This window comes from Rattus norvegicus, chromosome 1 (assembly GCF_021556685.1).
Source record: "Rattus norvegicus strain SHRSP/BbbUtx chromosome 1, alternate assembly SHRSP_T2T, whole genome shotgun sequence".
In the NCBI taxonomy this organism is placed as follows: domain Eukaryota; kingdom Metazoa; phylum Chordata; class Mammalia; order Rodentia; family Muridae; genus Rattus; species Rattus norvegicus.
Genome location: NC_141534.1, coordinates 86,383,948 through 86,398,752, shown reverse-complemented (window position 1 = coordinate 86,398,752; position 14,805 = coordinate 86,383,948). Strand labels below are relative to the sequence as shown.

General features: G+C 37.3%; 2 pseudogenes across 1 annotated transcript in view; both read left to right on the top strand.

The window, feature by feature from the left end:
- Ncl-ps3 (nucleolin, pseudogene 3) overlaps positions 1 to 14,805 on the top strand; it is a 421,287-nt pseudogene that overhangs the window by 284,935 nt on the left and 121,547 nt on the right.
- LOC148007248 (sulfotransferase 2A6-like) overlaps positions 9,030 to 14,805 on the top strand; it is a 78,721-nt pseudogene continuing 72,945 nt past the window's right edge. Inside the window, exons 1-2 of the transcript XR_015643912.1 lie at positions 9,030 to 9,105; positions 12,513 to 12,792. The product of XR_015643912.1 is annotated as a sulfotransferase 2A6-like (transcript). The remainder of the gene's footprint in view (positions 9,106 to 12,512; positions 12,793 to 14,805) is intronic.

Genomic DNA, 14,805 nt, shown 5'->3' with positions numbered 1-14,805 from the left:
AGAAGCCAGTCTTCTCCTGTTTGCCTTTGAAACAAGATATAGAACGTAGAACTCTCAGCTCCTCCCACACCATAACTGCCTGGCTGCCCACAACAACCATTGATTCGAAGTAGCTGCTGTCTGTATTAAAAGTATAGGCAGAAGTATCTAGAAGACTCTCTTGTTTGTGAAAGAAGTAAAGGATTTGGTCTTTGAGTATTTGTACAGTTGTGATTAGGGGCTAGGGAATGTTGTTGCGGTAAACAGATAAATGTAAAGGGATTAAAGGAAGAAAAGATAAATTTGAATAAGAGAAATTTGGAAGGAGAGAATCCAAAACTCTGGAGGGGGTTGAATTCCTCTGTAAATTATGAGACAGACAGAGAGAGAGAGAGAGAGAGAGAGAGAGAGAGAGAGAGAGAGAGGTGAGAATACATTGTGAGGGAGTAATACCATGATTCATTTCTTAGATTTAGATATGAACAAAGAGGCTGTATCAAAAGTGCATAGACAGGGTGGTCAGTTACCAACTTTGTTGTCTAGGGTTTTAGAGAGAGAGGTAAATGTTGGTCTAAGAAAGAATACAAAGCCTCTAGAGGCCTATCCTTTTTGTTGATTTTTTTTTTCTTTTGGAATTTTAAACATGGTAATGTCTGCATAGACCTGGAACCAGAGGATTGGGCTGAAGTGAGAACATATTTGAGTTTAAACAGTTGTTTCTTAGTGTGAGAAAGAGGCATATCCTGAGAGCCAGAAGCGACTTGGTAGAGGATGGACTAAACATGAATATCCAAAGAAGCATGAGCAGCACAGAATTGCCATCTACCTAAAGCTCTTCATACAATGAGTGGAAGAAATCAAGATGGCCTAAAGTCAAGTATATGTGGGTTCAGGTTAGACAGAATGCAAGATAACTATTTTTTAAGACTTTTTTTGAGAGGAGAGTTGAGTGCGGAAAGTGAGAAAGCTGAAGCATGGTAAATTAAGCAGTGTGGTTAGTGTCAGATTGGTTATTGGAGAGTGAAATATTGCAAAGAAAGAGCTCATCAGAAATCATATTGATAAGGCTATTAATTCATGAGGACAACTGAAAACCAGGAGTCGCATCTCAAAGCCTATACTTATAACTTTAGAGCTTACTTTAATCACTGGACCATGAAAGATAAGATGGAGTAAGTTTCAAAAGTAAAATAATCTTCAAGAGTACACCCATAGTAGCCTACCATTTTTCTAGAAAGTTCCTTCCCCTGGATGTTGTTTAACCTTCTATTGTTTCTAAGGATGACAACATATTCTTTAACTTATAAGTTTTAGGATACAGTTCCCATTTAAAAAAATATATCTCTGGGCAGGGAAGATGGTGTGATGGTTAAAATGCTTGCTACCAGAATCCACACAGTGATAGAGAACAAGGTCTAACAAGGTTTTTTTCTGACTTCCACAATTGTAGTACAGGCAGAATAAATGTAAAAGTGAGTGTTTAGTGAGGAAAAGGAATTCTATGTCTTTTCAAAAAAGAACTGTTTAGATTGTGTTCAGTCAATAATTAGGGTTAAAATGTAAAAATGAACATTTGTAGTGATTGTCCAGCTAGAAATGTGGCTTTTTCTAAATAGAATATTTCTAAGTGTGATCATTGTCTAAGTATAAGAAGTCTGACTCTGGTAACAATGTGAGGAAGTATCATGAAAACTACTTTAGTTCTAATGGGGTTTATTCAAATTAATGTGCATAACTCATGACAAGGCCAAAGGAATGCTACCCATAGAAAGAGATTTCAGCACTCAGCTACTTCTGCTGTTATTTTAATTTTTGTGGAGTATTCTTTTTAATTATGTATTAATGTACTTCATATTGTATTTTATGCAAGTGAGTGATTTGCCTGCATATATGTCTGTGTATCATATCGAATACATGATGCTTGCAGAGGCCAGCAGAATGTTTCTGAGCCCCTCAAACTGGATTTGAAAATGATATATTAACTGCCATATGGATGCTAAGAATTGAAGCCTGGACCTCTGGAATAGCAGTTCGTGCTCTTCATCACTCAATCATCTCTCCACTTCCTATTTTTAAATCTTATTATGTGTGTCTGTTTGTACACATGTTACAGCATGTGTGGAGTGATAAAGGATCCCAGGAGAAGGCCTAGGAAGCATGGGAAAATTACAGGTATTTTTCAATTACATGATGAGGGAGTTTAGATTCTTTGAAAAAAGAAGTGAGTGCACTTAACTACTGAGCCATCTCTCCGACTATATGTTGTTGTGATGATTTGTATATACTTGCCCCATGGACTGGCACTATTAGAAGATGTAGTCATGTTGGAATAGGTGGGTCACTGTATGTGTGGGCTTTAAGATATATATCCTAGCTGCCTGGAAGCCATTCTTCCAATAGCAGCCTTCAGATAAAGAGGTAGAGCTATCAGCTCTGCCTGCATCATGTTTGCTTAGATGCTGCCCTGATCCCTCCTTGATGATGATAGATTGAATCTATAAGCCACCCCAATTAAATATTGTCCTTTATAAGAATTGTCATGGTCATGATGTCTATTCACAACAATAAAACTTTAACTAAGACAGACGTTGGTATCAGCAACTGGGGTATTGCTCTGATAGGCCTGACCATGCTTTTTTTTGGAAGAATGCATATTTTGGGACGTTGGATTTGGAAAGCAGTGGAATGCTTTAAATGGGGCTTAATGGGCTCTCCTAGTAGGAATATACAAATACTTTGTGACTGAGAGTGATTTGAACTCTTTGGACCTGGCCCAAGTTGGTTCAGTGGAGAAGAATTTGAGTATGTAGCTTAGAAACTGTTTTACTGGTATTTTGGGGCAATATGTAGTTGCTTTTTGCCATTGTTCAAAGAGTCTACCTGAGGGTAAAGTTAAGAGATTTAAACTTTTGCTTGAGAAAGGAAGTCTCAAAACAAACTGATGTAAATTCTGTTGTGTGGTTACTAAAAATCACTCTCCTGAAGAGCATTTGAGTGAAAAGGCGCAAGTTGAGAAAGGAAAAATACAAATACATGATCTGAGTATTTAGGGACACCAGGAAGTGAAATTGAGCTGAATCCTGTATTCAAGGATATTAAAATAAATTAAGGGATTTATGACTTTGGGACAAGATCCTATCCAGTTAAATTTAGATCCAGCCATGGTGGTACACAGCTTTAATCTCAGGAGATACAGCCAGAGATAACAAATTCTAGGTAACAAAACTTAAATCTGGGCTTGGTGGATCACACGTTTAATCCCAGTGCTTAGGAGACAGGCATGCAGATCTGAGTTTAAATTTAGTCTATAGAGCAAGTTACAGACAGCCAGGCTTAGGGAGTGTAGGAGTTGGAAAACAGAAAGTTAGTGATAATCTAATAGAAAAAGGAGGCCATGTTCCAGCCCCAGCAAGCAGCAGAATTTTGCACATTTGCCCTTGTGGCTCTGACTTTAGAGTCCAGAATAGAAAGCACTACTGGGTCAATTGATGCTGGATACCTGAAGTAAGAAAGTGGTGGTGATTAAGAAGAGACCATCATGAAAGAGATAAAATCTTATGGGAAACATTTTCTGAGAGCACAAACAAGCTGTGTTCCAGAGATAGCCAACATTGGTGGTGTTAGTTTTGAAGCCTTGAAGGGGTCATGAATAAAAACTGAGGCTTGGTAACCAGAAGGGCCTGCCCCACCTTTTCTCCAGACCCCCATGCACTAGGGTTCCAGATGGCGTTAGGTGTTTTCCTCTGGAGTCAGAAATGTGGGCAGAGTGTAGTCTCTTCTGGGTTCCCAGGCATGTCTGTCCTAAATTAGAGTTGTCATATTAGCAATGCAGAAGTACACCTAAATGATCTAGTATAAGAAAAGAACAACCAGTTTCTGATCAGGAGCTGTCCCTGTGCCACAGTTCATGCTACTCAGATCCCTTCAGGAAAGAGCTAGTCTCCCAGGAGTGCTGACACACGGACTTACTGGAGGGTCAAGCCACTGTCACAGATAGCAAGTCAGTTAATACCATAGATAGCTAGATGACCAGAGGAAAGTACAAGAACCTAAGAAGCAGAAAACCAGTTTTCCCAACACACCATAGCAAAGTCTAGATTCCTCAACACACTGGAAAAGCAAGATTCTGATTTAAAATCACATCTCATGATGGTGTTAGAAGACTTTAAGAAGGACATAAATAACTTCCTTAAAGAAATACAGGACAACAGAGGTAAACAAGTAAAAGCCCTTAAAGAAACACAAAAATTCCTTAAAGAATTATAGGAAAACACAAATAAACAGGTGAAGGATTTGACCAAGCCATTAATTACTTAAAAATTGAAGTAGAATCAATAAAGAAATCACAAAGGACAACAACCCTGGAGATAGAAACCCCAGGAAAGAGATCAGGAGTCACAGATGTAAGCATGACCGACAGAATACAAGGAATAGAAAAGAGACTCTCAGGGACAGAAGGTACCATAGAAAATATTGACACAACAGTTAAAGTAAATGCAAAATGCAAAAAATCCAAACCCAAAACATCCAGGAAATCCAGAAAACAATGAGAGGATCAAACCTAAGGATAAAAGGTATAGAAGATAGTGAAGATTCCCAACTTAAAAGGAAAACTGCACCCTAGAAAAAGCAAGAAAGTAATCTCTTACAACTAATCCAAAAAAACAAAACCAAGAACTGGTTCTTTGAAAAAATCAACAAGATAGATAAACCCTTAGCCAGATTAACCGAAGGCAAAGAGACAGTATCTAAATTAACAAAATCAGAAATGAAAATGGAGAAATAACAACAGAATCTGAGGAAATCCAAAAAATCATCAGATCCTACTCTAAAAGCTTATCTACTCAACAAAACTGTACAATCTGGATGAAATGGGCAATTTCTCAACAGATATGAGAAACCAAATTTAAATTAGGATCATATAAACCATCTAAACAGTCCCAGAACTCCTAAAGAAATAGAAGCAGTCATTAAAACTTTGCCAACCAAAAAAGTGTTTAGTGTTGAATTCTATCAGACTTTCATAGAAGACAGTATATTTCATAGAATAATAGTATTGTCCAAATTATTACAAGAAATAGAAACAGAATGAACCCAACCTAATTTGTTCTGTGGATCCACAATTACACTTATACCTAAACCAAACAATTTCCCAACAAGAGCACTTCAGACCAATTTCCCTTATATATTGATGCAAAAATACTCAATAAAATTTCTGCAAACCAAATCCAACAGCATATCAAGACAATCATCTATCATGATCAAGTAGGCTTCATCCCAGTGATTTTGGGATGATTCAATATATAAAAATCCATCAATGTAATCGACTGTGTAAAAAATTGACAGAAAAAATCCACATGATCCCCTCATTAGAGTCTTAGAAAACATTTGACAAAATTCAACAGCCATTCATAATGAAAGTCTTGGAAAGATAAGGAATTCAAGAATCATACTTAAACATAAAATATACAGCAAACCTGTAGCCAACATCAAACTAAATGAAGAGAATATTGAAGCAATCCTACTAAAATCTTGGACTAGACAGTGCTGCCTGCTTTTTCCTTATGACTCAGTATAGCACTTGACCTCCTAGCCAGAGCAATTAGACAACAAAAAGAATTCAAAGGGATCCACATTGGAAAGGAAGAAATCAAAATACCACTATTTGCAGATTATATGATAGTACACTTAAGTGACTTCAAACATTCCACCAGAGAACTCCAAAACCTGGTACACAATTTCAGCACAGTGTATGGGTATAAAATTAACTCAAAGAAATCAGTAGCCTTCTTCTACTCCAAGGATAAACAGGCTGAAAAGGAAAGCAGGACTATGACGCCACTCACAATAATCACAGATCATATAAAATAGCTTGCTGTTATTCTAGCTAGCAAGTGATAGATTTGTGTGAGAGAACTTCACGTCTCTGAAGAAAGAAATTGAAGAAGATCTAAGAAGATGGAAAGATCTCCCATGCTCCTGGATTGACAAGATTAATATAGTAAAAATGGCCAATTTGCCAAAAGCAATCTACAGATTCCGTGCAATCCACATCAAAATTCCAAGTCAATTCTTCACAAAGATACAAAGAGCAATTTGCAAATTTATTTGGAATAACAAAAAAAAAAGGATAGTGATAACTATTCTCAACAATAAAAGAATTTCTGGGAGTATCACCACCCCTAATGTCCAGCTATATTGCAAAGAAATAGTGATCAAAATTGTATAGTATTAGTACAGAGACAGGCACATAGATCAATGGAATAGCATTGAAAACCCAGAAATAAACCAACACTCCTATGGTCACTTGATCTTTGACAAAGGTGCTAAAACCATCTAGTAGAAAAAAGTTAGCATTTTCAACAAATAGTTCTAGTTCAACTGGAGATCAGCATGTTGAAGAATGCAAATAAGTCCATTGTTATCACTCTGTAGAAAGATCAAGTCCAAGTGGATCTTGGGACTCCACATAAAACCAGGCATACTAAAGCTAATAGAAGAGAAAGAGTAGTCAAAACTTAACAGTTCAGATAAACATTATAGAAATACATAATCTTTAAAACATCATAAGTCCTCAGAAAATGTCATTTATAGTCATTTCATCAGATTTTTGACTAAGAGACATGTAAGCTCCTGACAGTATCCCCTCTTCAGTTCAATGAGGATATTGAGCATAATAACCTGTATATGGAGTTGCTCCAGCTCTGGAAAGGCAGCCACTGAGCAAGAATTTCCCTAAATAATCTACAGAAAAAAATAGTGTCCAGAAAAGGACACACAATGTGAGATAGTCAACAGTTTAGCCCTGCAAATACAGGAAATTGTTTCTGAGTAGGTTGCTTTTGTTCATGTTGTATATTTTTTCAGATAAAGAAAACAAACTACAACAATACAAAATGAAGTGAGATGGAATATTGCAAGCATAAACATTAATTATATTTGGTTAATAGCTTGGTTAATACCTTTGGTTAATACATAATTTCTTTCTCAGCTTGTTTATTCATTGAGTAGAGGTAAGCTACTGATTTATTCGAGTTAATTTTATATCCAGTCACTTTGCTGAAGTTTTTCAGGCTTAGCAGTTCTCCGCTGAACTTTTGGGTTCATTTAGTTCACTTAAGTATACTATCATATCATCTGCAGATAGTAATATTTTGACTCTTTCCTTCTAGTTTGTGTCTCTTTGACCTACTTTTTTTGTCTGATTGCTCTTGCTAGTATTTTGAGTATTATATTCAATAAGTAGGCAGAAAGGGGGCCTTGTTTACTCCCTGATCTTCATGGGATTGCTTCAAGTTTCTCTCCACTTAGTTTGACTTTGGCTACTGGTTTGCTGTATATTGCTTTTACTGTGTTTAGGTATGGGTCTTGAATTCCTGATCTTTCCAAGCCTTTTATTATGAAGGGCTGTTGATTTTTGTCAAATGCTTTCTTAGCATCTAATGAAATGATCATGTGTTTTTTATCTTTGAATTTTCTGATACAGTGGTTTATGTTTATGGATGTCTATATATTGATCATCCCTGGATCCCTAGAGATGGTGGTTGATGGAAAGGCTTTTATATATGAGGAAGGGGCTTTGGGACTTCCCTAATTTATTTCTCTTTAAAGATATGCACACAGGATATATGCACACAGATGATATTCTGGCTGAATGGTGCTATAGCTAGGAATGTGTAAGAATAAACAGGCACTCCTCCTGAAGGAGATAATCAATCTTAGGGCTGAAATCAAGCTATTAGAAACAAAGAGAAAAAATATAAAGTATCAACGAAACATGGTATTTTGAGTAAATCGACCAGGCAGGCAAACCCTTAGCCAAACTAATTAAAAGACACTGAAACACAGTATTGTTTTTTGGTCTACTTCGTATTTTTTTTCCAGAAAATATTGAAGTTGTTCCCAGGATCTCACCAGATCATAGACAATTCTGGGGCAATAGGCTCACAAGATCCTATTTGGTTAAATGTGTGCTCAATTTTGTGGTTAAGTTTAATCCTCAGTCAATGTGAAGAAAGATTTTCAGGATGCTTAGGGCTCTCAGTGACTGTACCTCCATCCATGTCCATAAGCTGGACATAGGCCTCTCCACAAATATGTTGCAGATTTGCAGCTTGTTCTTCATGTGGGTCTGAAATAACTGGAGGAAAAATTATCCCCAAAACTGTTCCCTGTATGTGGGATATCTTCTTCTAGTTCAGCTGCCTTGTCTTGTTTCAGTGGGAGAGGACATATTACTGGAGAAAATTGAAGTGTCAGGGTTGGGAGATACCTATGTAGACCTACAACCTCCTCAGAGAACATGGGGATGGAAGGTGCAGGATGGGGATGGGGATTGTGGGAGGGATGATGGGAAGGAAGGAAGTGAGCAAGATGTAAAGTGAATAAGTGGAAGATAAAGTTAAAGCCTGGAGTGATGGCTCAGAGGTTAAGAACACTGACTTCTCTTCTAGAATTCCTGAGGCCAAGTCCCAGCAGCAACATGGTGGTTCACAAGTATCTGTTTTGGGATCTGATGCCCCCTACTGGTGTGTCTGAAGAGAGCAACAGTGTACTCCTATGTAGTGCCCACCTCGACCAGCAAGGAAGGCACAACACCGTTTTGCAGCCTTTATTGCAGGAACACCTCATTCCTGATACGAGGGACCCCAGGGAACAAAGGCACTCGCATTAAGTACAAAACAGACAGTGGCTGTAAATTTGTCCTCTGGGGATTGGTGGAGTATGAGATACCTTATTAACATGCATATCACCCTGGCCTTGTAAATGCCAGAGGAAGGCCAGGGACAAGGCTATAATGGTTGTAAACCACAAACGACCACTAGATGTCAGTGCCTTCTATAAGCGCTCCCAACACTCATATACATAAAATAAACAAATCTTTAAAAAGTTAAATTAAATAAAAGAGACAACAAAAATTAAAGCTCTAAAAGTTCAAGCTTTAACCAGTATGGCACCAAAGGGTGGATAAGGATAATTGATTTGAATAGCTGCATGGTGGGAGGAGCCAAAGTGTGGGAGGGGCACTGTATTTCAAGTTTGGAGAGATATTTAAGTGCAGGTACTTTGAGTAGAAGTGAAAGAGACAGAGGGATAGGCAAATTACAGCAACCCTCTGGATTTCAGGTGAGTTGCTGTGCTGTATGAAATGTTTAAAGTTGTGTAAAATGGAAATCATAGTGGGGAAAATTAGGACACAGTGAAGGAGGAGCCTTGCTAACATCCTGTAACTTGTATGGTTGTTTGATTGGTGAAATCTAAAATATGCCCTGTAAAGAGGCAAAAGGTATTGCGTAAATTTATGAGCTATTTAAGATTATCCCATACATGTAAACACTGAGGACCTGTCAAGTAACAAGGATTGGATCAGTCTGTGAATGAGCATTCAGGAGACCCCTGGGTGCTCTATTCTCCATTCTAGGCACAGGCCTGAGCCATGTGTTGTGCAAAAAGCCTGGATCAATTGTTCAGAGGCATTACTGTAGGACTTGGGAATTTTGGGGTTTCTCTGATTTATTTATCTTTAAACCTGTGCATATAGGACTAGGAAAAGTGTATGTTTTTTTGGGTCTGGGTTACCTCACTCAGGATTATATTTTCTAGTTCCATTAATTTGCCTGAAAAATTCATGGTCATTGTTTTTAATAGCTGAAAAGTATTCCATTTTGTAAATGAACCACATTTTTTGTTTCCATTCTTCAGTTGGTAGACCTCAATTATATATAATAAAATTCTTTAAAATAATAAATACAAGTCTAAATAATATGTAATATCTGAGTGAAGATAACTCCTTCAAGGCAGATTTTCTGTGGTTTCTCAATATCAAACCTTAATGTGAGGACAGCACCAGCTTTTTAATATATATATATATATATATATTCAAATATATATTCAAAATTATATATATCTAATATATATATATGTATATATATATATACATATATATATATATATATATATATATATATATATATATATATATTAGACAAACAGGCAGACAGACAAGAAAAAAAGATAATGGCTAGTAAAGGAGCTGGTAACAGAGCACTTGCTTGGTATATCAGAGCTCCAGAGTATGTAGAATGACTTAAGGATTCAAGAAACTTGATATGTTTAATCATAAAGTTTGTATAAGATGGATTAAAGTCATTTGGCAACTTTACTTTTCTGTGGTGATAAAGCTCAAAGGCTTCAGGAACACATAGTACTAAAAGACCTCAGAAAGGATCAAAGAGACCATAGAGACTGAGATTTTCCACCAAATACTGCAGAGCATTCATCTTTCCCTTGAATGAAAGCCTCAAAATATCCTTCCAATGATTCTGGTCTCCTACTTTAATTGATGGCACACCAGAAGTGATAGCTTGACAATATACTTCCCTGAGATTTCTGAAGAAATAACCTTCCACACGAGAACAGGAGGATGGAAAACCTATGCACTCAGTTGTCAACATCTTCATTTTATTTCCCAAGCAACTTAATAAAACACCTTCCAACTATCGATATATTATTTATTTACATTTGATGCATGGAATCACTCATTGGCCAGTGCTGATCTCAGTACTCAGTTACTCGGGTGAAAACAGCTGTGATTCGTCTCATGAAACATATTCCAATTGTTCCTCAGTTGATCTGAAGAATATTTTTGACATAACAAAAAATCTCTACTCAATGAGGGACACTTCCTATCTTCCCCTCCATCTGCCCCTGACAGACACATTTCTCTCTTGTTCCTGTGATTCTGTTTACTACACTTATTTTATGCTGGTGACATTACTCAGCATCTCTTCTTTGGGGATCAGATTATCTTACAGAGAACAACAACCTCAGAATCTAAATTGTATTCTCTTCTATCATGTGTCAGGTGTTCTTCCTATTGAATGTCTCTCTCTCTCTCTCTCTCTCTCTCTCTCTCTCTCTCTCTCTCTCTCTCTCTCTCTCTGTGTGTGTGTGTGTGTGTGTGTGTATGTGTGTGATGCCTGTGTCTGTTTCTGTATATATCTGTGTTTATGTCTCTGTGTGGCTATGTGTGTCTGTGTCTCTGTCTCTGTGGCTGTGTTTGTCTGTTTGTGTGTTTTTGTGTATATATATACATATGTGTGTTTATCTTCTCATTTGGAGTAGACCTTTTTTTAGGTATTCTCTGAAACCAAATATTTCTGTTTTTGTTTTTGAGAAAAGATTTCATGGAATGCAGATTGAATGCCTTTGCACTCATCATTTAGATTTTATATCTGAGGTGCTGTGGTTTAAGTCATACTACACACATCTGATTCTGAAAACTTTTTTTTTAATTTTAAAGATTCACTTTGTTAATATGGATACTCTCTGTGCCCTATGGTTAGTCTAGCTAGGGTTTATCTGCATACAGAAAATGTGGTACATCTACTCAATGAGTATTACTCAGCTGTCAAAAATAATGACTTCATGAAATTCATAGGCAAATAAATGGAGCTAGAAAATATCATTCTGAGTGAGGTAACCCAATCACAAAAAGCCACACATACTATACACTCGCTGATAAGTGGATATTATCCCAAATGCTCAAAATACCCAAACATACAATCCACAGACCACATGTGCCAAAGTATAGATGCTCCAGTTCTTCTTAAAAGGGGAAACAAAAATGTTCATAGGAGGAGATATGGAGACTGAACAAATTGCCAGTCCGAGCCTGCCCCACCTGGGGATCTAGCCTGTATTCCCAGACAATATTGCTGATGCCAAGAAGTGCATGCTGACAGGAACCTGTTTTAACTGCCCCCTGAGAGGATCTACCAGAGCATGGAAATTACAGAGGCAGATGGTCACAGCCAACCATTGAAGTGAGATTGGCGTCCTCATTGGAAGAGTTAGAGAAAGGTTTGAAGGAGCTGAAGGGGTTTGCATCTCCTTAAGAACAGCAATACTAACCAACCAGAGCTCCAAGGGAATAAACCACCATCCTAAGAGTACACACAGACAGATCCATGATTCTAGCTGCATATGTGGCAGAGGATGGCCTTGTTGGGCATCCTTGGTCCTGCCAAGGATGGACCCCCAAAGTGTAGGGGAATGTTAGGGGAGCCAGAAGGGGGGTGTTTGGGGAGGGCAACACTGTCATAGAAGAAGGGAAGACAGATGGGATAGGGGACTTATGGCCAGGAGACCAGGCAAGGGGATAACATTTGAAATGTAAATAAAAATTATCCAATTAAGAAAAACTTCTAAATACATTAAAAAAATCTAATCACGGGAGCCTGTTAGTGAAAAAGAGTCCTGTGAATTAGTCATCCACTGGTTTTCTTACTAAATGGAAAATTCTCAGATGAAGATTTTCGTTATGTATTAACCAAGATTGGTCATTTTTGTCAGAAGGGCTGGCATTTGTTTGTTTGTTTTGGTAAATTTCAGCAATACTGTCAGCATTTTTTAAAAGTATTTAACTAGAATACAATAGTTGTTACAATTATTTCAATATCATGTGTCCCTTACGTTTTGACAACTTCAGATGCCAATGTTAAAAATATCTAATAAATTACTCTTTTTAACAGAATGTTCCATTGCTTTTCCTACAATTTGGATTTTAAAACAAGGGTAAAGGCAAAGACAAGCAGCCCATACCTTAAGTAGTTGTAACAACCCCTTGGCAGCTGGTGTAGGAAGACCATGAGCTGGAAGTCCACATGAGAACACTGGAACCTTCAAGATGCTGGGAGTATTTGTTGAAGTGAGTCTGAAAGCAAAACTCAATGGATATAAACAGATTTCCCTACCAAAACTTCTTTCTCAGAAGAGGAGATTACTTCCCTACATTGTTCCTACTACTTGCAAGTATGAAACTTTAGAACTTAATCCTTTTACTTTTAATGATTTGCATTTTTATGTGATACTTAGCCAAAATAAAGAAAAAAGAAAAAAATATAAAAGCACATTGAAATGCAATAATATATAGTAACACGATTTATTAAAGTTTTGGTACTTAAAATTTCTGGATATATCTTAGTACATTATATAGTTTTGAACTAAAATATTGGTTGTTCATTTTTCACTTGAATATAGGAAATTTTTTGATAAAATGGTATCTATTAAAAATCGATAAATTCTTGGTTCATTAATTAGTCCTTATTTACCTAAAAACTATCATTTTATTATATAAATAAATAAAGAAATGTTGCATTATTTTAAAAAATTCACTCTAAAAATTTTATTTATCTTATTTTATGTATACATTTGTGTGTGCCTGACTCTATTTCTGTTTACCTTGGGCATGCAGCAACCTACAGAGGTGAAAAGAAGTATCTTATCCATGGAAACCAGGGTTACAGAGGTTATAAACCCATGTGAATTCTGGGAACAAAAATCTGTCTTGAGGAACAGTTCTGACCTGCAGAACTACCTCTGGGCCCATTTAATTAATTTTACTTTTATTAGCTGCGTGAATGTGCCTATGCAACAGAAGTCTGCCATGACTCATAGGCTATGGAAAGATTTTATATATTTAGAGCAATTTATGAGTTACTGAAAGAGAGTGTTAATTAACCAACTTCATCCTCTGAAATAGCATCCAGTGCTCTTAACCATTGAGCTGTCTATCTAGATGTGAAATGCTTTTCAGATAATTTTTTGTTGCTCTCAACACTGGTATATTTTTCAATGCTAACACCTTCCAGTTCTGTGAATTTGCTGGGTTATGTGTCACTCTCTACTCACCATCCGTGATGACATTTCTGCCAGAACAGTCTTCCTTACCTAACAACCCACATTCCTTCTTCTCATTTGGAGGTGGTTTCTTTCATTAGCTGCATATCCTTTTTACTAAGACCCTGGATCAGTTCTTGATAGTCTCCTTCTGCCCCTACATCTCTTCCCATGGACTCATCTAATTCCTTATATTGTCTCCTGAACTGTCACTTCACCATATCTTTTGATACTGGAACCTTCTCTATAGATAGTAAATGGTGTTCTTCTATGTTCCCTGTTCCCCAGAAATAGAATCTGGTTATAAAGAAGGTGGCCAGAATGTACCGAGTAAGTGAAGACACAGTCAAGACTCTTCAAAGGACAGTTCATTTACAATTTCCACCAGGATTTTCTGGGCTACAAAGTGAAAGAGATGGGGGTTGGAAATGAATAAGGCAAGAGATAGAGTGAAGAAGGAAGTCAAGTAGCTGAAGAGGATGGGGTAGGAGGCAAAAATGAAACACATGATAGGTAAAATAAAACAAAATGAAGGGCAAGACCTGGCAGGATTGAATCCAGTTCTCTCTTAGTGTAGATGTGATTTCAATTATTCTGGGAACTGAGATAGCCAGGGAATAAATCAAGATCTTTGTTTAGGCAGATGGATATGCAGAAAGGACTCCTGGGCAGGCATTACTCTGTACTTAATGTCCTGCAGCCAGCATATCTAGCTAACCTGAAGGTTCTTTCTCTTGCCTGCATACAGTCACCCCTATGAATCATTGCCAGGATTGTTCCACATTTACCAGGAGCCAAGTGGGAGAAATTGGAGGCCCTGTTCACCAAGATCCAAACCCAGATATCTATGAAACAGAAGGTAGTTCTCACCATGAACTTACCTGAGTCCAGGGCACAGGTAGGATGATCTTTTCTCTGGATCCCTCATACAGTTAATATAATCTTCTGTGGGCCCTTGTCAGATCCAGAGTGAATGAAGGAGAGAGGAAAAGGATAGCATCCACATTTATGAAGTGGCCTAAAAGCCTCCCATGCCCCTTCTTATAGCATCAATCTTCTTATATAATGCCTTCTCACAACACTGTCCTCTAAGAGTTCTCCTTCCCTTTGTACTTTTTGTTTCTGTTTAGGGTTTCATATATGCAG